Raw genomic sequence first — 26,772 nt, forward strand, 5'->3', positions numbered from 1 at the left:
AGCTGGGCCATGATCACCAGGTACTGGGTCCGGCTATTCAGGATTTGCAAGTCAGAGTGGAGGCTCAGGAAGCCGTCCCCACTACGTCCGTATCAGCTGCCGGTATGCCTAGGTTACCCCCATTTCGTTTCAATGGTGATCGTAGTCAGTTTCGTGGATTTGTTAACCAGTGTATACTGTTTTTTGATGTACATGCTGATTATTACCGTTCTGACCGGTCAAAAGTGTTATGTATAATCATGTTATTAACCTCACGAGCACTGGCTTGGGCTAATCCTATGATAGAGAATCCGGATATCCGTTTAAATCACCTGGATGACTTTCTGACCGCAATGGCGCAAATGTTTGATGATCCGAATCGCCGTGCTACCGCTGAATCGGCTCTCCTTTCCTTACGTCAGGGAAAGCGGTCTGTCGTTGAATACGCCACTGAGTTCAAGAGGTTAGTGGTAGACACCGACTGGGGAAACAATGCATTATTCTCAGTTTTCAGAAAAGGTTTGTCCGGTACCATCAAGGACGAGTTAGCTCGTTCCGAATCTCCAGGGGATCTTGAACTGTTTCTCCAACACTGTGTGCGTATTGATACCCGCTTGACGGAACGTAGACAGGAAAAATGGGCAGCTGTAAACCGGGTAACCAACTTTGCGTTTCCTTCCAGAGAACCCGCTCTCAGGACGCCACGGGAAGCCGAGGACGTTCCTATGCAAGTGGACTCTCTGCAAAAGCGAGAGACCAACGAACGTCGTGAACACCGGCTCCGTGAGCGTTTGTGTTTCTATTGCGGTCAATCGGACCATTTCTTGATTGACTGCCCGAGACGTCCAAATCGCCCAAATAAGGTATTGGCAGCCATGGCAGAGTGTGACAACACGGACGCAGAGTCCGATATCTCTGAGGCAAGTGGACACCTGGATGCGGTATTTCCCTTGACTGTAATGTCAACATCACCTAAGGACTCAGAAGGGAAATACACCCATTGCTCGCTTCCCATTCAGATCCGGTGGGAGGGACAGTTAATACCTACATCTGCTATGATAGACTCTGGGGCAGGGGGTAATTTCATGGACTCTTCTTTTGCCAGGAAACACGGTATCCGGACTCAACAAAGATCCTCACCGGTTACCATGGAGACGGTAGACGGATCTCCGTTAGTTTCGGGACCAGTTGATCGGGAAACAGTACCCCTAGAATGCGTGATGAAGCCAGGTCAGCAGGAGACCCTTGTTTTCATGTTGATTTCTTCTCCCCATTTTCCGATTATTTTAGGAATTCCGTGGCTACGGTCTACAAATCCAGTCATCGATTGGGAGACTAAGGAAATATCCTTCCCACCGCAGAGTGGTCCGACCATTAGTCCAACTGTACCGGTTCCAGTAACACCGAATGCGGAGGGCACTGTACAGGTACCTGTTTTACCCCCGGTTTATCATGACTTCGCTGATATATGCGACAAAAGAAAAGCAGATCGGCTTCCCCCGCATAGACCGTATGATTGTCCCATAGACTTACTCCCAGGGGCGGAGATCCCGTTTGGTCATGTCTACCCGTTGGCGGCACCTGAGCTAGAAGCACTAAAGGAGTACATCGATGAAAGTCTCGCCAAGGGATTTATTCACCCTTCTACCTCACCAGCAGGGGCACCCATCTTTTTCGTGAAAAAGAAAGAGGGGACTCTGAGACCATGTATTGACTACCGGGAACTGAATAAGATAACCATCTGGAACCGGTATCCGTTACCGTTGATTCCTGAGCTATTGGAGAGGGTCCAACAGGCAAAGATATTCACTAAATTGGATCTCCGTGGGGCATATAATCTACTTCGCATACGTCCTGGAGATGAGTGGAAGACAGCGTTCAGATGTCGGTATGGACATTATGAGTACCTAGTGATGCCTTTTGGACTTTGTAACGCTCCTGCGGCTTTCCAACACCTAGTTAACGATATTTTTAGGGATATCATGGACCAATTCATGGTGATTTATCTGGATGATATCCTGATCTTTTCTGATTCCCTACAGGAACACCAGGAGCACGTCAAGACAGTACTTACCCGTCTGAGGGATAACCACCTGTACATTAAACTGGAGAAGTGCGAATTCCATTGCTCACAAATACAATTTTTAGGTTATGTCATCTCTCCTCAGGGACTGAACATGGAGTCTGGCAAGATACAAGCAATTCTAGACTGGCCGGAACCGGGAAACATACAGGAGGTACAACGCTTTGTCGGTTTTGCCAACTTTTACCGACGCTTTATCCGTAACTTTTCAGAGATCATCCGTCCCATCACTCTGTTAACCAAGAAAGGACAGAAGTTTGTGTGGTCCGCCCAGGCCCAGGAAGCTTTCCATCGTCTCAAGGTTTGTTTTACCTCAGCGCCAATACTAGTACACCCGAATCCCGCACTTCCCTTTATTGTGGAAGTCGACGCTTCCGATTATGCACTAGGGGCAATCCTTTCTCAAAGGACTGGGGACAAGAGTCTCTTGCATCCGTGTGCTTTCTTTTCTCGCCGGTTGTCCCCTGCAGAAAGGAACTATGACATTGCGGACAAGGAATTGTTGGCGATTATTTCAGCTTTCAAGGAATGGAGACACCACTTACAGTGAGCTGCGCAGCAAGTGATAGTACTCACAGATCATCGTAACCTGGAATTTCTTAAGTCTGCCAGGTGCCTGTCTCCACGGCAAGCCCGTTGGAGCTTATTCCTTAACCAGTTCAATTTTATCGTTACATACCGTCCAGGTTCACGTAATGGGAAAGCCGATGCCTTGTCCCGAATCCACGCCGTGGACTCCGTGCCTGGAACCCCGTCTCAGACCGTGTTATCGGATGCCAATTTCGTTGGAGTAATCCAGGACCAGGACTTGTGGAAGGACATCAAGCTGGCCTATGATGGTGACGTATTTCTTGCTGCTCCCCCGAATGATGTGACTCTTGTTCTTCGGAATGGTGTGTGGTTGAGAGAGCGACGCATTTATGTCCCGGAGGCCGTAAGACTTCGGGTTCTCAAGTTGGTCCATGACTCCGTGTTGGCTGGTCATAGGGGGGTACAGAAGACGCAGGAATTTCTGAGCCGTTTTTTCTGGTGGCCTACCTGTTTAAGGGACGTAAAGGACTATGTCCACTCATGTGTGGTTTGTGCCCGGTGCAAGGTCCCTCGTGTGGCTCCTACGGGACTCCTCCAACCGTTACCCGTTCCCTCTCGCCCTTGGGGATCCATCTCAATGGATTTTATTGTGGAGTTGCCAGTCTCAGGCGGTCACAATACCATTTTAGTGGTGGTGGATCGGTTGACAAAAGCTGCTCACTTTATTCCGTGTACCGGTCTTCCCTCAGCCGCAGAGACAGTGGATTTGGTTATCCAGAACATATTCCGATTGCATGGGGTACCAGATGAGATCATCTCTGACCGGGCGTGCAGTTCACGTCTAAGTTCCGGAAGGGGTTTTGTTCGGCACTCCAGATTGATGTCTGTTTATCTTCTGCATACCATCCTCAGACAAATGGGCAAACCGAACGGACTAATCAAACCCTGGAACAGTACCTTCGATGTTATGTCAGCCATCTGCAGGACAATTGGTTGAAAATGCTTCCTTTGGCGGAGTTCTCGTATAACAACACTCAGAGCAGCTCCACTAAGGTAACGCCTTTTTTCGCTAACTTGGGTTACCATCCGAATGTTTTGCCTAGGTCACCGGTTGCGGTTTCGGTGCCAGCGGTGGAGGACAGATTGACGGAGCTACGACAGAATCTGGAGGTACTAAAGGACACTGTGGCTACGGCTCAGGAGCGTTACAAGAGGTCGGCAGACACTCACCGGAAACCGGCCCCCATGTATAAGGTAGGGGACTCAGTGTGGTTATCCACCAAAAACCTGAGATTGGGTGTTCCTTCGCAGAAGCTGGGACAGAAATTCATCGGTCCGTTTAAGATCACCGGGATCGTGAGCCCTGTGGCCTGTCGGCTGCGGTTACCGCATCATCTAAAGGTACACCCGGTCTTTCATGTTTCTCTCCTCAAACCCGTTTCTCCTAATACGTTTCATGGTCGTGTCGTGCCTCCTCCTCCGCCTGTGATGGTTCACGGCGAGGAGCAGTTCGTGGTTGAGGACATTATTGACTCCCGGCTCCATCGTCATCGGCTTCAGTATCTGGTAAGTTGGCAGGGGTACTCCCCCGAGGACGATTCCTGGGAACCGGTGGGTAACATTCGGGCGCCCCGGAAGATTGCTCAGTTTCATCGGCGGTACCCGGACAAGCCAGGCCCTGATCCGTCCTGAGGCCGTTTCTGGGGGGGGGAGTACTGTCAGGTTTCCGGGATTTCCAGTTCTCTTTTGAAAGAGCTTGCCCTCGGTTAACATGGAGTTTGCTGTTCTGTTGCCCTACTTCCTGTCCGGCTGCTTAAAAAGCCGCCTCTAAGCCTAGTCCAGTGCCTGAGTATACTGCTTGCTGTGTGCTCCTGCTTTGCTGCTCCTATTTCCTGATTGAGATTTGGATCCTCCTGAAAGACAACCGACACCGACTCTGAACTTTACCCGGTTTCATCAAGCTGTGCCCGGACTCCGTCTGCCGTCTTTGGTCAGCACTTCTGCCCGGTTCCTTCCGGTTCGTAACCGACTCTGGACTCTCATCCCGTACGGACACTTCTGGACTTTACCTATTTGCCCCTTGTGTCCCGGCTGCTGCGCATTTAGGCCTTCCGGGGTGATTGCCAGACAGTCCCTGTATAGGGGTTCGCTCTTGGTGGTCTCCCTGGGGGAGTCCGGTGCGTGGTCCCGGGAATTCCCTTCGCTCCGATCCGGGAAGGTATTTCTTGTATTATTGTTCTACTGTGTTTGTTCCGTTGTGTACCTATCGTTGGTTACCTATTATAAACATCTCTGTACCAAGAACTCGTCTCTGGTTGTCATTGCCCTAACGCTATCGAAATCCTCAGACCATACAATAGTATTACAGCAACATCTGAACTCTCTGTCCAGAAAAGCACAGTTCTGGGAATAACTAAGATCCTGCGCAGAACCCTCAAACTCCCAGGCCTCTGGTAGAGGACCCGAGAATGAGGAAGGGCAAATAACCACCCACAGGGGGTGAGAAGGTAGTTTTGTTTTTTTTTGTTTCTCTATGCGTTTTTATATAACCACTATATACTTTTTTATAACCAAGTTTTCTTTTGTATATGAGGACCAAGATGGAGTTTTAAAGTTTGCAGCTGATGTCTGATATATATTTCAGTCTGTTTTCAGATTACTGCTACATGTCAGGGAAGCAAGTATATGGACATCAAGGTCACCAGCTGCATATGTGATACAAAGGAAAATGAATGCACATGTGATAAAGACTGGCTACCTGCGCAATCCAAAATGAAGGCTGAATATGTAATGTGCCTGAGACATTGCCAGAGATGGAGTCGAAAAATAGGAGGCATTGAGAGGGAGTTCCAAATTAGATACATGTCACAGACTTTTTGCATCTTTTTTTTAATATAACCAATGGTATATTTACGAATTTTACTAAGAGTTTAACCCTTAAATGCTCTATAAAAGGTTTGCAAAAATAAAGCATGTCACTCTTGTGCACCTACTCTCACTGAGAGGGGGTTTAAACTAGATATCTGTGTGGTCTAAATCTCTTTGCCGGCATTCAGTAACTATTAATCAGAGATTTTAGCAGACATTCACTGTTAAGAAGGTGATTTCCGAAACTATGGAATTTCTCCTTGACAGTTGGTGCCGTGACTCAGATCGCTCCAGGAAGGAACAGAGATTTAGAAGACCGACACCGGACGTTCTTGTGGTGACTGTGGGCTGCCCAACTCGGAACCTGATCAATTCCAATGGACTATAATAAGAGTTTTGATTTATAATCATTCTCTTACCTGTGTCCTTGGGCAGCTTTCATTAGCCTGGGGAAGTTTAGTCGGTCCCGCGAGTCTATCTTTACAACGGTATTCCCTTCCTACTGGGCGACCTTAAACCCTTCAGCCCCCAGCCTGTTCTCACCTTAAAGACCAGGCCATTTTTTGCAATTGACCAGTATCATTTTATGAGGTTATAACTCTGGAACGCTTCAACGGATCCTGGCGATTCTAACATTGTTTTTTCGTGCCTTATTGTACTTCATGTCAATGGAAAATTTAGGACGAGATGTTTTGCGTTTATTTGAGAAAACTTTGGAAATTTGGCAAAAAAATTTCAAAAATTCGCAATTTTCAAAATTTGAAATTTTATGCCCATAAATCTGAGAGATATGTCACAAAAAATAGTTACTAAATAACATTTCCCACATGTCTACTTTACAACAACGCAATTTTCGAAACAAATTTTTCAAACACAAAATTGTCTGGAATTGTTAGAGGATGCCATGTTGTGTTTGGAGACCCCCTGAGGTGCCTAAACAATGGAACTCCCCCCACAAGTGACCCCATTTTGTAAACTAGACCCCTCATGGAATTTATCTAGATGTTTAGTGAACACTTTAAACCCCTGGAGGCTTCACAAAAGTTTAGAATGTTCAGCCGTGAAAATTATTTTTCATTTTTTTTACCACGAAATTGTTATTTTAACCAGGTAGCTTTTTTTTCCCACAAGGGTATCAGGAAAAAAGGCACCATAAAATGTATTGTGCAATTTCTCCTGAGTACATAGATACCTCATATGTGTTGGAAAGTAATTGTTTGGGCACACGGCAGGGCTCAGAAAAGAAGGAGTAGCATTTCACAGCAAAATTGGTTGGAATTATTAGCGGACGCCATGTTGCGTTTGGAGACTCCCTGAGGTGCCTAAACAATGGAGCTCCCCCATAAGTTACCTCATTTTGGAAACTAGACCCCCCATGGCATAAATATCAAAACAAGGGGGAGAAAAACGACCAAAGTCCTGTTTATTGCAAACATATATTTATGTGGGTGAATCAATTGCCAGTTTTATGCATATGTCCCCCATGGCATAAATGTAGATGGGTAATGAGCACTTTGAACCCTCACGTGCTTCATACATTGAGCCATAAAAACAAAAAAGTACTTTTTTTGCCACAAAAATGTTATTTTAGGCTCAATTTTTTAATTTTTACCGGGGTAACAGGATAAAATGGACTGCAAAATTTGTTGGGCAATTTGGCCTGAGTACGCTGATACCTAATATGTGGCAGAAAACCACTGTTTGGGTGCACGGCAGAGCTCCAAAGGAAAGGAGCATCATTTGACTTTTTAAATGGAAAATTAGCTGGAATCGTTAGCCGCACCATGTTGCATTTGGAGATCCCCCTGATGTACCGAAACAGTGGAACTCCCCCACATGTGACCCCATTTTGGAAACTAGACCCCCCCATCCAAAAAAATATTGTTTGGCGAAATAAAAAATACGGACGTCAGTAAAAAAAAAAAAAAAAGAGTGCCTGCAACTGACACTAAGGCAAGTGCCACATGTGAGAGCGATGCATGAATCTCGCATTGCATCATCCGGCACAGCCGCACATTCCTGTCTGGAAGAGAGCCACCGTGCCGGATGATGCGATGCGAGACTCGTGCATCGCTCTCATGTGTGGCACTGGGCTGACCCTTACAATATTCAGTAACAAATACTGTACTTGATGATTACTACAGTATCATTTTACTGGCCCTAAACTAAGTTTATTTCTATTTCTTTCTTAGTTTACCGAAAAAAAATCAGGATGCACACACGGATGTGCTGCAAAAAAGGGGGGGACTAGGTGGGATGGAAAAAAGGATGGATATAGGATGGGAGAGGGCGCGGCGGGTGGAGGAGCGGCGGAGGATGGGAAAGTGCGCAGCGAATGGAGGAGCGGCGGAGTATGGGAGAGTGCGCGGCAGATGGAGGAGCGGCGGAGGATGGGAGAGTGCGTGGCGGATGGAGGAGGAGCGAAGGATGGGAGAGTGCGTGGCGGATGGAGGAGCGGTGGAGGATGGGAGAGTGCGCGGCGGATGGAGGAGCGGCGAAGGATGGAAGAGGGCGCAACGGATGCAGGAGCGGTGGATGATGGGGGGAGGGTGGAAGGGGAGTGGGAGGTGAGATTGGGGATAGCTACCTTACAGGATGGATATAGGCAGCAGCATCACAGCAGATGGAGGAGGCAGCAGATGGAGGAGGCAGTAGATGGATGAGGATGGGAGAGCGCGGGCAACAGATCAGGGAGGGGCCCTGCGGCTGATGGGGTAGTGTGGCGGCAGATGCAGGGGGGCAGTGGCTGATGCAGGGGGGCAGTGGCTGATGGGGATGGCGGCGGCAGATGCAGGGGGGCAGTGGCTGATGCAGGGGGGCAGTGGCAGATGGGGATGGCGGCAGATGCAGGGGGCAGTAGCTGATGCAGGGGGGCAGTGGCAGATGTAGGGGGGCAGTGGCAGATGGGAGACAGCTGTGGCAAGTGCAGAGGGCAGTGGCTGATGGGGGACGGCGGCAGCAGATGCAGGGGGGGCCGCAGCAGATGCAGGAGGGGAAACGGCAGATGCAGGGGGGCGGTGGCAGCTGCAGGGGGGCAGTGGCTGACGTAAGTGGCGGCAGCAGCTGCAGGGGGGCAGTGGCTGATGCAAGGGGGCAGCAGAAGGAGCAGAGCAACGGCGATGCAGGGGCGGAGCAGAGCAGCGGCAATGCAGGGGTGCAGCAGATGGAGGGCGGTGGATGATCTGGGGCAGTGGCTGCAGCTGTGGATGATCAGAAACAGCGGTGGATCGGGAGCAGGGACTTACCAATGGTGATCCGCAGGGATCTTTCTCCTCAGCTTCCACGGAGGGAGAATCTGAGGAGAGCGATCACCTACAGATCACCGGTCCCAGATCCACGGTGATTGGAGAGATCGGTCACAAGGCCGATCTCTCCACTCAGAGCTGGGGGAGGGTGCAGCAAAGGTCACCCAGCTCCAGCCAATGATCAGTGCTATAGCTGCACTGATCATAGCTGGATTTCAATGTTTTTCAGCCATTTTCAATGGCTGAAACATTACACTGGCTGTGATTGGCTGAGCGGTGTTTGTCAGCCAATCACAGCCTCCATACGTCCGGGGAGGAGACACCACCCCTCCTGAGGTCAGGTACAGGTCCTCTCCTTCCCGAATCTACAGTTTTTGAAAACCGATCGCGGTCTCCCGGGCTTCGGAGCTGCGATTTCGCCATGACTGATATATCCGTCATGGGTCTTTAAGTACCAGGGCACCATGACGGATGTATCCGTCAAAGGTCGTGAAGGGGTTAAAGAACCCGAAAAGGTTGTAAGTGTCTGTCTGCTGAAATAGTTCTCGGGGATATTGTATGTCTAGCTAGTTGTGTTTTGTAACACTGGTTTCTTTTGTTGTTTTTTTTTCTCTGTGTGAATTTTATTGTGTAGATCAGGTACGCTTGATTGGTAGTAGTGGCAGACTTAAATGTCATAAGGCCTGTTCAAGGTATACGCCCTTGCTGTAGACTTCAGGCTAGCTGGTGTCTTAGTACTGGGAAAAGGCCAATCAAGGTCCTGGTTGGGTGTCCCCCTGAGTAGGCACAGGGTTAGGTTTACGGGTGTCCCCGAGTGGACATGAGTGCCCCCCTGAGTGGGCATGGGGTTAGGTTTCTGTCTCAGAATTCACAACTAGTTGGAAAATTCCCCAACAAATGGATGCCTTTAAGTCCATTTTTATGTCCGATGGTGGCTCAAGCCCCGGACACATGAAAGCAAACATGTGACAAAATGAAAAGTTGATGCTAATTTCCAGTATGTCAGAATGTGGTAGATTACAATATGAATAATGGAATAAGGCATTGAAAGAACAGAAGGGAACTTTGGAAAATGCAGGATTACTTGAGACAGCCCAAGCTTGGTATAGAGTAGCCTGCACAATTGTAAAAGAATATTATATGTGAAGGAGGACGTACGGGATAAGAAAGTAAATGTATTGTGTTATGCTTAATACAAGTCTTTATCACAACCGCCGCCCTATAATGGCGTCGATAGTCCACATTTTTGGACCTGCACACACTGTGCCCAGCAAAACCCTCCCACTCTTTTGTTCTGTTTTTTTTTTTTTTGTGGGACGGCCTGCCCCACACCCCCACCACCCTCTGACCCCTCTGATGTCAAGCTGCCTTCACTCACTGACATAGTTACCCATGTGGCAAACTCCTCCCCAAACGGCCATCTTGGTATACCCAATGTGCAGAGTACACCCAGTCCCAGCCATGTTCCCTTATATCCATTACTGGCAGCTGATGGAAGTTACTATATTTCTCCGGAACATGTAGCAGCCCTGTTCCCACACTTACCCTCCCTGGAAAGTTTTTTGATAGTCCTGTTTTAAAAATGTTTTCTGCAAAAGATGCGATGTTATTGAACCCAGTGAGACTGTCCCTGATCCCGGCCCATCAGCTGCCCCTCCCGAGGAAACAGGACCTGATCTCCAGACCTGCTGATATCTGCCGTAGTAACCTTCTCCACTCCTAACCGTTTCTCATTAGAGTAGATATAGGGCCCATAGAGAACCAAAGACTCTCTGCTATTGTCAATTCGGCCAACTCGTCCCTCTGCCATAGTGGGGGCATAGCCAAAGCTATAGTACAAGCAGGGGGGGGGCAGAAATACAATCTGATTGTCACTCCATCATAAGGAAAGATGGTAAAATCCAACCTATGGACCTGGCTGTTACAGGACCAGGAAATCTCCCTTGTAATATGATTATATATGCAGTAGGACCAATGTATGACCCCGACAAACACTAACACTGTGTGGAGGATCTACAGTTGACCATATCTCATGTACTTGAACTGACTAGGAAGAAACTCCTCCAATCCATTGCCATTCCTGCAATCAGCTCCCAGTCAAACAATGCACACAGGCTATTGTGGATACAATCATTAGTTACTGTCCCATATCCTCACTAGAAGAAATCCGTCTTGTTATTATTACAAGTCCTGACACCGCATGGTACATCAAAGAAGCAATTTGTCATTCGGCTATGACCCCCTAACTACCCCAGTCATTTACTGCAGTCAGAACGTATTTTCACATCACCATCCCCAGGGCATCGGATGAATTACTGCCCAGCCTACCAGCACCCACTGTTGTTATGCCCAGCCTACCAGCATCCACTGTTGTTATGCTCCCACTAGCCCCAATGGGTTAAACCATTTCGGACCCTAAACCAGAAGAACAAAGTATGTCCTCTTTACCCCAGTCCAAGTGAAAAGCCTACTCACTCAGTTATCAGAGAACCCGGAGAAGCAACCTATGCCTTTCTACAGATTTCAGGAAATCTGTACAATTTCCGCTGCAATTTGTAAGGATCTATCCAACTCAGCTATTATCAAAGTCTGTACTGTTTTTTACCCAGTCATTCAATCTTCTCTTGACTAGAGTGCTCTGGATTCAACAGGGGTCTTTAGATCTGGAGTTGAGTTCTGCCACTAAGTCAAAGCATGAGCAAAAGATTGCCTAGTGGACTCCTTCACCAATACAGTATCACCGATGCATTCCAAGAAGACAATGAGTTGGCTGAAAAATTCTACATGAGATTATTCATTTCCTTTGGTGATCAAGGCTATGATATGTCTGTCCCGTTTCAATGTGTTCACTTCATAACTTCCTTTGTAAAAGGACTTAAAAACTCTATCAGATAGAAAATTGAAGACACCAGACCCGAATACACAGAGCTCCCCACTAAACAGGTCCTCCTCATTGCTAAGTCCATTCAGAAGAAATCTGCCTCCACCAATTCTACCTCTGATACTACGCTGGTTATGTACCATGCTCCTGTTAACCAAGACCAACAGACCCAATGCCAGAAGTACCCTCCTCTTCAAGCATACGCACCTCAACAACCATATCCAGGCAGGCCCCAGCAATGCCTCCCACCCAGGAATCGTAAAGATACTATGTGTTTCAGATGTGGCAACTATGGATATGTCAGAAGAAACTGCAGGACTTGAATGCAGGAAGCACTCCCCACCGGAAGCAGTGGTCACCCACAGAACAACTACAGCAACCATCCACAACAAATATCCTGTCCATAGGAAATCGGCAAGCTTGTGTCAAATGCTATTACAAATATTATTGTCCCCAATACTCCTAAATCAGGCCCAATATCGACAGTATCTCTTGATGTTAATGGGCAAACCTTGCCTTTCGTGGTGGACACAGACGCAGCCAGATCAGTTATATGCATCCAGAACTTAGAAGACGTATCTTTGCTTCTACAGAAACTCAGAGCTTCTATAATGAAGATGGGATGCATCTGTCTATGCCCGATTCTCCGATCCAGAAGATGCCTGTTTTCTCGAAGCTGCCCCACTCCTCTTTATTGCAAACCTTCCGGTTTCACCTGTACAGATTTTCCTAAAACCAGGAGCCACCATGTTCTGTTGTTGTGTCTCTCAGTAATCACACTCAGTGGAGATCTTCAGGCTATTTATTAGGTGGTATTGTCAGCCATAACATCTCTCTCTGCTGCCTGCACTCTGTCTGCAGTACCAGCGAGTTCCCACTTGCTTGTAAACACATACAAGAAGAGAGACCCCTAGAGGCCCCTAGGGGACATACAGCATATACATATTGCTACATCCTTTCTCTTTAAACAAGAATAACAATCAAACTTAATAAACACAAGTTAATCTGACCAAGTAAAAGAGAATTACAATATATACAGTTAGATATAATCCTTGAGGTGCGCAGGCTTTCTGATCATTCTGCCCGCCCTAGTAACATAAGAAGAGTCAATGTCCACCTCTGGTAGTTGTTCTGATTCTGGTAATGTGCCTTCTGATATTGCCTGTCTCTGGTTAACAGTCTCACCCTGATGGTCAGCAGTCACTGTTGGTACTTGGCTTGGACTTGCTGCCTCGTTATCTTGGGTATCAGGATATTGTTCAAAAGGCCATGAATCATCTTGTTCTTGTGTTTTCCTCAAATATCTCCTATTTCTCCTTAGGCTTCTTCCGTCTTCTGTTACAATTTTGTAGGACCGAGGTCCTAGTTTCTGGACAACCTTTACCTTTTGCCAGTGTTTGTCGTATTTGCTGCTTGGCTGCAGCCGTATGTTGTCATTCCTCTGGAGATCTGGCAGATCCTTTGCAGATTTATTGTAATAGAAAGCTTGCCTATCTTGATTTTTCATTAGTTGAGCTTTGATGTTTCCCACCAACTTTGGCTTTAAAAGATGACTAGCGGTTGGTATGAGTGTCGTTGTACGTCTACTCATGAGCCTCTGTGCCGGACTGCTGTCTATGCCTTGGCTGGGTGTGTTTCTATGATCCAGTATAAACAGATATACATCAGTACCTGCCTCTTTTGCTTTTTTTAGGAGTCTTTTGGCCGTTTTTACTGCGGACTCTGCTTTGCCATTACTCTGTGGATATCTTGGAGAAGACGTCTGGTGTTCAAATTCCCATCTCTTGCTGAAAGTTTTAAACTCTTCTGAAGTAAACTGAGCAGCATTGTCAAAGAACACGATATCTGGAATGCCATACCTGGCAAAATGGGCCTTGAGTTTTTTAATCACTGTTCTCGCCCTTGTGTCCTGTAACAAATCAATCTCCCAAAAGTTAGATAAATAGTCCACTGTAATCAGGTATTCTTTGTCATTCCATGTGAATACATCTGTTCCAACTTTTGACCAAGGCCTCTGTGGAATTTCATGAGGTTGCAATGTCTCATTTTGTTGCTTATCACTGCAGGATGCACATATTTCACATTGTGCTATATAGTTTTTAATGTGGTCATTCATTCCTGGCCAATAAATAGATTCTCTTGCTCGCCGTAGACATCCTTCCCTGCCTAAGTGCGAAGAGTGCAGTGTTTCCAGTATGTCTCTCCTGAGTGCTTCTGGTATAACAGCTTTGTCTCCTTTAAAGATGATTCCTTGCTGCACTGACAGTTCATCTCTTATGTGGAAGAATGGAGAAACTTCCCTAGGTGCATGCTGCTTGTATTTTGGCCAGCCCTACACAAGTCTAGTGTATAATACACGTCAGTCAGCAGTGGCTGATAGTGTCAGACTTCTCAGTAATTTTTTCTCCTAAAAACCTGTTAGGTTCTTAGTGCGTCCGTGCTTGCATTTAAAAACCGCACGTGTGTGCCTGTCGGTGGCAGCGTACAGGTGCACTTGTGTGCGTTTTTCACAAACTATTATATAACGCACAAGTCTAGTGTATAATACACGTCAGTCAGCAGTGGCTGATAGTGTCAGACGTCTCAGTAATTTTTTCTCCTAAAAACCTGTTAGGTTCTTAGTGCGTCCGTGCTTGCATTTAAAAACCGCACGTGTGTGCCTGTCGGTGGCAGCGTACAGGTGCACTTGTGTGCGTTTTTCACAAACTATTATATAACGCACAAGTCTAGTGAATACACGTCAGCACAGCATTGCAAAATGCGCAAGGGCGTTGGCAAGGAATAAGGAAGTGGACGTGATGGTGGTGCAGGCAGAGGCCGAGGTCGTGGGCAAGCTCTAATTTCGCCACAACAAAGGGCCACATCTAGTCGCTCGCACGTCCTGTCCCAAATTCTTGGGGACCGCAGCAGTACACCGCTCTTGAACCAAGACCAGTGTCAACAGGTTGTTAGTTGGATAGCGGATAATGCTTCGAGTCAGATTGGCACCACCACAAACACTCTGTCTTCCACACGGTCAAGTGTCAGTAGCCGTGATACTGCACCGCACATTTCAGAACCTGATCCTCCTTCCTACCACAAGGCTGAGTACACGTCCTCGGACATTAATGATCCCACACTTGGACACTCGGAAGAGCTGTTCACGTTTCAATTCGCACATTCTGGCCTCTCGCCAGCTCATGTTGAAGTGGGTCATGAGGAGATCGTATGTACAGATGCCCAAATATTTGAGCAGCCACGTTCTCACGAAGTTGGCAACGTGTCTCAACAAGGGGTGGACGATGATGAGACACAATTGTCAGGAAGTCAGGAGGAGGAGCAGGGTGCGGAAGAGGAAGACGACGTGGTGGATGATCCAGTAACTGACCCAACTTGGCAGGAGGATATGCAGAGCGAGGACAGCAGTGCACAGGGGGAGGGAGGCGTAGCATCCCAACAGGCAGTAAGAAGCAGGGTGGTGGCTCCAGGCAGAAGTCAGGCAACCGTTCCCCGGAACAACAACACGACACAAGGTGCCTGTACAAATGTTAGGTCTTCCAGAGTCTGGCAGTTTTTTAAGTTGGCTCCAGATGATTCTAAAAAGGCCATTTGCAACACCTGCCGTGCCAGCATCAGCAGGGGTACCAAAACTAGCAGCCTGACCACCACCAGCATGATCAGGCACATGTCAGCCAAGCACCCGACTTTGTGGGAAGTACAACAGAGTCGAGGAGCAGTGCTTGCTGATGTCACTGCTACGTCTTCGCTGGTTGTGCATGCGAGCCAATCCCCTGTCCATGCTGCCTGCGAACAAGCCTCCTCCGGTCCTGCACCTGCAGTTGCCTACGCAGAAATAACACCATCATCAAGCACGTCCTTGTCCCAGCGCAGCGTTCAGTTATCCATTCAGCAAACCTTTGAACGCAGGCGCAAATACACTGCCAACGCCCCACATGCCACAGTTCTAAATGCTAACATTTCGCGACTGCTTGCGCTGGAAATGTTGCCTTTTAGGCTGGTGGAGACAGAAGCATTCCGCGACCTGATGGCGGCAGCTGTCCCACGTTACTCGGTCCCCAGCCGCCACTATTTCTCCCGGTGTGCCGTCCCCGCATTGCATAACCACGTGTCACAAAACATCACACGTGCCCTGAACAACGCTGTTTCACCCAAAGTCCACCTAACCACAGACACGTGGACAAGTGCTTGTGGGTAAGGCCGCTACATCTCGTTGACGGCACACTGGGTTAATATTGTGGAAGCTGGGACCCAGTCTGAGCGAGGGACGGAACACGTCCTTCCCACACCAAGGTTTAGATACATAAAGTCCAACAATGTTTTAAAGACACACAACAGCTATCCCACAGTTGGGACGCTGTATAGTGTGCCAGAGCTACTCACATCTAGAATCGAAAACAGGAGAAAAACGAGTAGAATTGCTTCAAAAAAATATGTATTTTATTTTTGTTTTTATCTTGATTGATATTATATCAAAAGCAGGTAAGAAAAATACATATATAAATATGTTATAGAGTCAAAGGTAAAGAAATGAGGCCAAGAGGAGGGATGTTAGAAGAGCACAGACATAACCAGCAAGATTCCTAAAAGAGTATTTGTCCAAAAACACGTGAATGTCACATAAGAATTGATCAGCAAGGATACACAAATGCTGACTGCACCATTCCTGCGTGCTATTTACACAGGTACCATATTTATATATCATGAAAATGATGCAACAAAGTCTCATGAGAGAGAGAGATCATAAAACAGTGCACAAGTCAAGGCACAGACATAAACAACACCATATACAAATAATGCTTATAAATAGCTCAATACAGATGTTTAAAGAGATTGCGGGGTGTCGAAAGAGTCTGTATTGGCCAGTTATTGTCAACTACCATATTTGTCACAAATAACATGTGACGCCTATATGTACACCAATAGCTGTGAATAGGGTCCTGCACATACAAGGTCCCTTATTGCCAACCACCTATCAGTACCCAAAATCAAAGTTATTCAAGGTTTTAAGGCAACGGGAACACAAGAGTAGCAGGAATCCCATATGTATCACAAATTTCAATCTACATATATAAGCAAATCACATAGAACATATAACACAAATATATGCACCTATCTCATAAGGCATGTGATATATATGTGTATATAGTGGTTGTAGGTAGGGTCCTGCACATACAAAGTCCCTCAATGCCAAGCATCTATCAATAATCTAGATCAAGATAAATCAGGGTTAACACCATGTGTATAATAAAAGGTCAGGCAGGTTTGTCAGGTGAGGATGGGTTAAATCCCCTGAATAACTCCGACGTACGTTTCACAAATAGCTTGTGCGCTGTTGCTTCATCAGGGAGTGGAGTGACTCCCTGATGAAGCAACAGCGCACAAGCTATTTGTGAAACGTACGTCGGAGTTATTCAGGGGATTTAACCCATCCTCACCTGACAAACCTGCCTGACCTTTTATTATACACGCGGTCTGCACGTGGTGGTATGTATGAGGCTCCTGCCATCCTTGTGTTCCCTCTGCCTTAACATCATGTTAACCCTGATTTATCTTGATCTAGATTATTGATAGATGCTTGGCATTGAGGGACTTTGTATGTGCAGGACCCTACCTACAACCACTATATACACATATATATCACATGCCTTATGAGATAGGTGCACATATTTGTGTTATATGTTCTATGTGATTTGCTTATATATGTAGATTGCAATTTGTGATACATATGGGATTCCTGCTACTCTTGTGTTCCCGTTGCCTTAAAACCTTGAATAACTTTGATTTTGGGTACTGATAGGTGGTTGGCAATAAGGGACCTTGTATGTGCAGGACCCTATTCACAGCTATTGGTGTACATATAGGCGTCACATGTTATTTGTGACAAATATGGTAGTTGACAATAACTGGCCAATACAGACTCTTTCGACACCCCGCAATCTCTTTAAACATCTGTGTTGAGCTATTTATAAGCATTATTTGTATATGGTGTTGTTTATGTCTGTGCCTTGACTTGTGCACTGTTTTATGATCTCTCTCTCTCATGAGACTTTGTTGCATCATTTTCATGATATATAAATATGGTACCTGTGTAAATAGCACGCAGGAATGGTGCAGTCAGCATTTGTGTATCCTTGCTGATCAATTCTTATGTGACATTCACGTGTTTTTGGACAAATACTTTTTTAGGAATCTTGCTGGTTATGTCTGTGCTCTTCTAACATCCCTCCTCTTGGCCTCATTTCTTTACCTTTGACTCTATAACATATTTATATATGTATTTTTCTTACCTGCTTTTGATATACTATCAATCAAGATAAAAACAAAAATAAAATACATATTTTTTTGAAGCAATTCTACTCGTTTTTCTCCTGTTTTCCACACCAAGGTTTGCAGGCCCTACCTCAGTCAGGGTTTCACCCACACTCTACAGCTCCGGAATGTCATGCTCTTCAGCCTCCTCCTCCTCCTGCGCATCCTCATCCACTTTACCCTCCACACCAGTCCCAAGCTGGAAGCACTGCAGCACTGCCTCGGCGAAGCGGCAACAGGCTGTGCTGAAGCTAATCTGCATAGGTGACAAACCCCACAATGCAGAAGAGGTGTGGACAGCTCTGAAACAGCAGGCAGATCACTGGCTCACACCTCTGAACCTAAAGCCAGGAAAGGTCGTGTGTGACAATGGCCGGAACCTGGTGGCGGCTTTGAGGCGAGGCCAGCTGACACATGTTCCATGCGTGGCCCATGTGCTCAACCTCATGGTTCAGCGGTTTCTAAAGTCATACCCAGAGCTGTCTGATCTGCTGGTAAAAGTTCGCCGCCTGTCTGCACATTTTCGAAAGTCACCTACTGCTTCAGCCGGCCTTGCCGGCTTTCAGCGCCGTTTGCATCTTCCGGCTCACAGACTGGTGTGTGATGTCCCCACGCGTTGGAATTCAACTTTGCACATGTTGGTCAGGATATGTGAGCAGAAGAGGGCAGTTGTTGAGTACCTGCATCACCTAAGCCGTCGGGAAATGGGTCAAACTCCACACATAACACCTGAGGAGTGGAGATGGATGTCCGACCTATGTACCATCCTCCAAAACTTTGAGGACTCCACCAAGATGGTGAGTGGTGATGACGCCATTATTAGCGTCACCATACCGCTACTCTGCCTTCTAAAACGGTCTCTGCTCAAAAACAAACATGATGCATTGCAGGCGGAGCGCGATGAGTTGCAGCAAGAAACAGTAGTGGGTGTGGGTGATAACACAGCCCAGCCTCATCTCATCACAACGTGCAGTGGAGGACTATGACGAGGAGGAGGATGAAGACATGGAGCAACTCACCGGCCAAATTGAGGATATGACATGCACACCAGTCATATCCTCGGTTCAGCGTGGCTGGCCAGAGGACAGGGTAGATGAGGAGGAGGAGGAGGAGGAGGACAGCATGTTCAGTCATCGTGTTGGTCAGGCTACTGAAGTCCTGGCTGTTAAGAGTCTGGCGCACATGGCTGACTTTATGGTAAGCTGCCTGTCTCGTGACCCTCGCGTTAAGAACATCTTGGCCGACAATCATTACTGGTTGGTAACACTGTTAGACCCACGCTACAAGGAGAACTTTATGTCTCTTATTCCCGAGGCGGAGAGGTCAACCAAAATGCAGCAGTTCCGGAAGGCCATAGTCACGGAAGTAGGCAAAGCATTCCCCTCACAAAACGCTAGCGGCATAGGTCAGGAATCAGTGGACAACCAAGGCGTACAGCCGAGAGAGGCACAAGTCCAATCCGCCAGAGGTAGGGGAACAGTCTTTAAGATGTGGGACAGTTTTCTCAGCCCCTCACGTACCACAGCCCCTGAGGTGCGGGGTAGTGCCACAAGAAATCCTAAGTTTGCCCAGATGCTCAAGGAGTACCTTGCAGATCGAACAACTGTACTCCGACATTCCTCTGTGCCTTACAATTATTGGGTATCCAAGGTGGACACGTGGCATGAATTGGCTCTCTACGCCTTGGAAGTCCTGGCCTGCCCTGCCGCTAGCGTTTTGTCAGAGCGTGTTTTTAGTGCCGCAGGTGGAATCATTACAGATAAACGCACCCGCCTGTCAACTGAAAATGCTGACAGGCTGACTCTGATCAAGATGAACAAGGGTTGGATTGGGCCAGACTTCACCACACCACCAGCAAATGAGAGCGGAATTTAAAGTTTGTAACGGGAATTTGCCATGTACCTCCACTCACCCATGGGTACACACTTCTGGACTTTGGCTAATCGCTGGACTGCTCCTCCTTCTCCTCATGCGCCACCATGATGACCGTTACAAGAGTTAGGCCTTTGTTTCAGGTATACCCCCAGTGGTAAATTTTTTCGCCCATTCTTTGCAGAATGGACATTACAACGACAGGAGACCCGCTCCTTTGCAATGGGAACAATGTTTTGAGGCCCTCATGCACGTCTCTATCCAGGGACAACGTGGAGCCTCCCAATTTTTGGCTGCCCTGCCTAAGGGCTATACTATAATACACCCACTTCCTGACAATGGACACTTAATGTTTTGAGGCCCTCATGCACGTCTCTTTCCAGGGACAACGTGGAGCCTCCCAATTTTTGGCTGCCCTGCCAAAGGGCTATACTACAATAGACCCACTTCCTTACAATGGGCACTTCAGGTTTACAGGCCATCATGCACGTCTCTATCCAGGGACAACGTGGAGCCTCCCAATTTTTGGCTGCCCTGCCTAAGGGCTATACTATAATACACCCACTTCCTGACAATGGACACTTAATGTTTTGAGGCCCTCATGCACGTCTCTATCCAGGGACAACGTGGAGCCTCCCAATTTTTGGCTGCCCTGCCTAAGGGCTATACTATAATACACCCACTTCCTGACAATGGACACTTAATGTTTTGAGGCCCTCATGCACGTCTCTATCCAGGGACAATGTGGAGCCTCCCAATTTTTGGCTGCCCTGCCAAAGGGCTATACTACAATAGACCCACTTCCTTACAATGGGCACTTCAGGTTTACAGGCCATCATGCACGTCTCTATCCAGGGACAACGTGGAGCCTCCCAATTTTTGGCTGCCCTGCCTAAGAGCTATACTACAATAGACCCACTTCCTTACAATGGGCACTTCAGGTTTACAGGCCATCATGCACGTCTCTATCCAGGGACAACGTGGAGCCTCCCAATTTTTGGCTGCCCTGCCAAAGGGCTATACTACAATAGACCCACTTCCTTACAATGGGCACTTCAGGTTTACAGGCCATCATGCACATCTCTATCCAGGGACAACGTGGAGCCTCCCAATTTTTGGCTGCCCTGCCTAAGGGCTATACTATAATACACCCACTTCCTGACAATGGACACTTAATGTTTTGAGGCCCTCATGCACGTCTCTATCCAGGGACAACGTGGAGCCTCCCAATTTTTGGCTGCCCTGCCTAAGGGCTATACTATAATACACCCACTTCCTGACAATGGACACAATGTTTTGAGGCCCTCATGCACGTCTCTATCCAGGGACAACGTGGAGCCTCCCAATTTTTGGCTGCCCTGCCTAAGGGCTATACTATAATACACCCACTTCCTGACAATGGACACTTAATGTTTTGAGGCCCTCATGCACGTCTCTATCCAGGGACAACGTGGAGCCTCCCAATTTTTGGCTGCCCTGCCAAAGGGCTATACTACAATAGACCCACTTCCTTACAATGGGCACTTCAGGTTTACAGGCCATCATGCACGTCTCTATCCAGGGACAACGTGGAGCCTCCCAATTTTTGGCTGCCCTGCCTAAGGGCTATACTACAATAGACCCACTTCCTTACAATGGGCACTTCATTTTTACAGGCCATCATGCACGTCTCTATCCAGGGACAACGTGGAGCCTCCCAATTTTTGGCTGCCCTGCCAAAGGGCTATACTACAATAGACCCACTTCCTTACAATGGGCACTTCAGGTTTACAGGCCCTCATGCACGTCTGTATGCAGGGGCATTGGTGAACCTCACAATTTTGGACTGCCCTGGCAAAGGAAAATACTACAAAGACTCACTTCCTCAAAATGGGCACATTAGACTCAGAGGCCTTTATGTACGTCTCTTCTCAGGGACATCGGAGTGCCACACAATGTTTTACGTAAAATCTTTCATGTATTAATCTCAAAAAGTAACATACATTAGCTCTATCTCACTATTGGGTATGTGCCCTTAACATTTCCGCCATGAAAATTCATTTTGGTGTCATTTTGGAAGGTTTTCTGGAAAGTCCGTAAAAATGGCGTAAAACGCGGACAAAATTGTTCACAGCTGTGACTTTTCAGTGATAAATGCTTCAAGGGGTCTTCCCCATGCTGTTGCCATGTCATTTGAGCACTCTTCTGAGACGTTTGTGCCATTTTTAGGGTTTCTACATGCTGCCGGGGGTCATTTCACAAAAATACTCGGGTCTCCCATAGGATAACATTGGGCTCGGTGCTCGGGCCGAGTACACGAGTATCTTGGGATGCTCGGCCCGAGCCTCGAGCACCCGAGCTTTTTAGTACTCGCTCATCACTAATAACTAACGTTCACAACAGTACCCCCCCTTGAGGAGCGGTCACCGAACCCTCACCCACGCCACTGGGTCGCTCGGGATGAGCATGATGGAAGGCGCGAACCAACCTGTCCGCATGAATGTCAGAAGCCACAACCCAAGAGTTATCCTCCTGCCCATAACCCTTCCATTTCACAAGGTACTGAAGCTGACGCCTACTGCGACGGGAATCCAGAATTTTTTCAACGTCATACTCCAGATCCCCTTGTACCAAAACAGGGTCAGGAGGCGCTGCTGCTGGAACTGCCAGCTCCACATGTTTCTTCAACAAGGACTTATGGAAGACATTGTGAATCTTAAATGATGCAGGCAGAGTAAAACGGAAAGATACAGGATTAATAATCTCCGAAATCTTATAAGGTCTTTTAAATCTGGGCTTAAATTTAGGAGATGGAACTCTCATAGGAATATTTTTAGAGGACAACCACACCATGTCCCCTACTTTAAACCGGGGACCAACAGTCCAACGCCGGTTGGCAAACTTTTGGGCAGTTTCTTGGGACTGAAACAATTTACCAACTACCTGCCCCCAAATCTGCTGCATTCTGTTGACCACCGAATCCACCCCCGGACAGTCAGACGCCTCAAGCTGCCCTGAGAGGAACATAGGGTGATACCCAAAATTGCAGAAAAAGGGGGACACCGACGTGGTAGAGCTAGCTCTATTGTTAAGGGCAAATTCAGCCAAAGGCAAAAACGAAACCCAGTCATCCTGATCCGCAGAAACAAAACACCGTAAATAGGTCTCCAGGGTCTGGTTAGCCCTTTCAGTCTGACCGTTGGTCTGAGGATGAAACGCCGAGGAGAAAGACAGCTGAACACCCAATTTGGAGCAAAAAATCCTCCAAAACCTGGATACAAACTGCACCCCTCTGTCAGAAACAATGTTTTTGGGAATACCATGCAAACGAGCAATGAACCTCAGAGACAACTCGGTCTCTCCACTGGTCTGGGACAAACAGTTTCCCTGTAGGACATCTCTCAGGTTTATCCCACTAAAATTCCGCCAGTGCCAACCCCAGATCAGGCGAAATAGCCGAGAAAACTACACCATCATTCAGGATAGTAGACGGTTCGACAACCTCCAAAGAGTCAGCACAGAAACTCCTGGAAAGGGCATCGGCCTTAACATTCTTGGTGCCCAGCAAAAAAGAGACTACAAAATTAAACTGGGTAAAAAACAACGCCCACCTGGCCTGCCGAGGATCCAACCTCTTGGCCTTTTCCAGATAGATGAGATTCTTGTGGTCCGTAAGCACCACAACTTGATGCCTAGCCCCCTCCAACCAATGCCTCCACTCTTCAAATGCCCACTTCATAGCCAATAATTCCCGGTTCCCCACATCATAATTCCGTTCAGAAGGAGCAAACGTCCGAGAGAAAAAGGCACAGGGCTTAAGTTTACCCGAAGTAGCGTCTCGTTGAGACAGAACAGCACCTGCTCCGATATCTGAGGCATCGATCTCAACTTGAAATGGGCGAGACACATCAGGTTGCTGCAGAACTGGGGCAGAAGTGAATCGCCTTTTAAGCTCCTGGAAGGCCACAATTGCCTCAGGGGTCCAATGCTCAGCATCAGCTCCCTTCTTTGTCAAATCTGTCAGAGGTTTGACAATGGCAGAAAAATTGGCTATAAATTTACGGTAAAAATTAGCAAACCCCAAAAACCGCTGCAGGGATTTTAGAGAAGTCAGTTGCACCCAGTCGTAAATAGCCTGAACCTTAACCGGGTCCATTTCAATAGCGGAGGGAGACAGGATGAAGCCCAAAAAGGAAATCCTTTGCACCCCAAAGAGGCACTTTGACCCCTTAACGTACAGTGCATTATCCTTAAGTATCTGAAAAACATCCCGTACTTGCCCAACATGAGAGTCCCAATCATCAGAAAAAATCAAGATGTCATCCAAATACACAATCAAACATTTACTAATAAGGTCCCGAAAAATATCATTCATGAAGGCCTGGAAGATGGAGGGTGCATTAGTGAGCCCAAAAGGCATCACTAGGTACTCAAAATGCCCCTCAGGAGTATTAAAAGCCGTCTTCCATTCATCACCCTCCTGAATACAGATGAGATTATACGCACCCTTGAGATCCAGTTTCGTAAACCATTTGGCACTCTTCACTCTAGAGAACAGATCAGACATCAGAGGCAAAGGGTACTGATATTTGACCGTAATTTTATTAAGAAGACGGTAATCAATACAAGGCCTCAACGAACCATCTTTCTTAGCAACAAAGAAGAAGCCAGCACCCAAAGGAGAAGATGAGGGCCGAATGTGCCCCTTCTCCAATGATTCTCTGATGTATGACCACATGGCATCATGTTCGGGCACAGACAAGTTGAAAATCCGCCCCTTGGGAAATTTACAACCGGGCACCAACTCAATGGCACAGTCACAGTCCCGGTGTGGGGGCAGAGAATCAGATTCCTGGTCATTAAATACATCACAGAAATCAGACAAGAAGGCCGGAACATCAACTGCCTGAGCAGACGTGGACGACACAGAAAGGTCCTGATGCACACCTTGACAACCCCAACTAGCTACCGACAAGGATCTCCAGTCAAGAACTGGATTATGGGTCTGCAACCACGGAAATCCCAGTACCAAGGTATCCTGTAGATTCTGCAATACTAAAAATGTACACGTTTCCTGATGCGCTGGTGCAACTCTCATAGGCACGTGGGTCCAAAATTGGGGTTTATGTTCTGCCAAAGGGGTAGCATCAATGCCCCTTAGGCCCCCTTCACACGTCCGTGATACACGTGCGTGTTTGGTCCGTTTCCGTATATACCGGAGACACGGCCAAACGTGCACCAATGTTAATCTATGATTGTGGTCACACGTGCGTTATTTCATTATGTCCGTGTGTGCGTGTCCGTGATCCGTATGTGTTTGCGTTTTGCACGGATGCATGTCCGTTATCTGCACGGAGCACGCACACGTGGACACAATGAAAGTCTATGGGTATGTGCACACACGTTAGTAAACACGTATGCATCTACCTATAGTCCGTGTCCGTTTGGTGTTTTTATTTCTAGTGATGTCGGCTATTTTTTCTATTTCTGTGTATGTCGGTCAATCTCCCTGAGTCCGTCGGTCGGTCTCTCTGTCTCTCTGTCGGTCTCTCTGTCTGTCTGTCCCTCTCTCACAGTCTGTCGGTCAGTTTCCCCCCCTCTCTCATACTTACCGTTCCCCGATCTCCGGCGCAGCGCTGCACGGCATTCACACTGCTGCGGCGGCTTTTACTATTTTGAAAAAGCCGGCCGCTCATTAAACAATCTCCTATTCCCTGCTTTCCCCGCCCACCGGCGTCTATGATTGGTTGCAGTGAGACACGCCCCACACTGAGTGACAGGTGCCTCACTGCACCCAATCACAGCAGCCGGTGGGCGTGTCTATTCTGTGCAGTAAAATAAATAAATAAATAATTAAAAAAAACCGGCGTGCGGTCCCCCCCAATTTTAATGCCAGCCAGATAAAGCCATACGGCTGAAGGCTGGTATTCTCAGGATGGGGAGCTCCACATTATGGGGAGCCCCCCACCCTAACAATATCAGTCAGCAGCCGCCCAGAATTGCCGCATACATTAGATGCGACAGTTCTGGAACTGTACCCGGCTCTTCCCGATTTGCCCTGGTGCTTTGGCAAATCGGGGTAATAAGGAGTTAATGGCAGCCCATAGCTGCCACTAAATCGTAGATTAATCATGTCAGGCGTCTATGAGACACCATCCATGATTAATCTGTAAATTACAGTAAATAAACACACACACCAGAAAAAATCCTTTATTAGAAATAAAAAACACACACATATACCCTGGTTCAACAATTTAATCAGCCCGAAAAAGCCCTCCATGTCCGGCGGAATCCAGGATGGTCCAGCGTCGCATCCAGCTCTGCTGCATGGAGGTGACCGGAGCTGCAGAATACACCGCCGCTCCGGTCACCTCCACGCAGCTAATGAAGACAGCCGTGCGATCAGCTGAGCTGTCACTGAGGTTACCCGCTGTCACTGGATCCAGGTAACCTCAGTGACAGCTCAGCTGATCGCACGGCTGTCTTCATTAGCTGCGTGGAGGTGACAGGAGCGGCTGTGTCTTCTGCAGCTCCTGTCACCTCCATGCAGCAGAGCTGGATGCGACGCTGGACCATCCTGGATTCCGCCGGACATGGAGGGCTTTTTCGGGCTGATTAAATTGTTGAACCAGGGTATATGTGTGTGTTTTTTATTTCTAATAAAGGACTTTTCAGATGTGTGTTTATTTACTGTAATTTACAGATTAATCATGGAGGGTGTCTCATAGACGCCTGACATGATTAATCTAGGATTTAGTGGCAGCTATGGGCTGCCATTAACTCCTTATTACCTCGATTTGCCAAAGCACCAGGGCAAATCGGGAAGAGCCGGGTACAGTTCCAGAACTGTCGCATATAATGTATGCGACAATTCTGGGCGGCTGCTGACTGATATTGTTAGGGTGGGGGGCTCCCCATAACGTGGAGCTCCCCATCCTGAGAATACCAGCCTTCAGCCGTATGGCTTTATCTGGCTGGCATTAAAATTGGGGGGGACCGCACGCCGTTTTTTTTAATTATTTATT

Source organism: Anomaloglossus baeobatrachus, chromosome 11 (genome assembly GCF_048569485.1).
Source record: "Anomaloglossus baeobatrachus isolate aAnoBae1 chromosome 11, aAnoBae1.hap1, whole genome shotgun sequence".
In the NCBI taxonomy this organism is placed as follows: Eukaryota; Metazoa; Chordata; class Amphibia; order Anura; family Aromobatidae; genus Anomaloglossus; species Anomaloglossus baeobatrachus.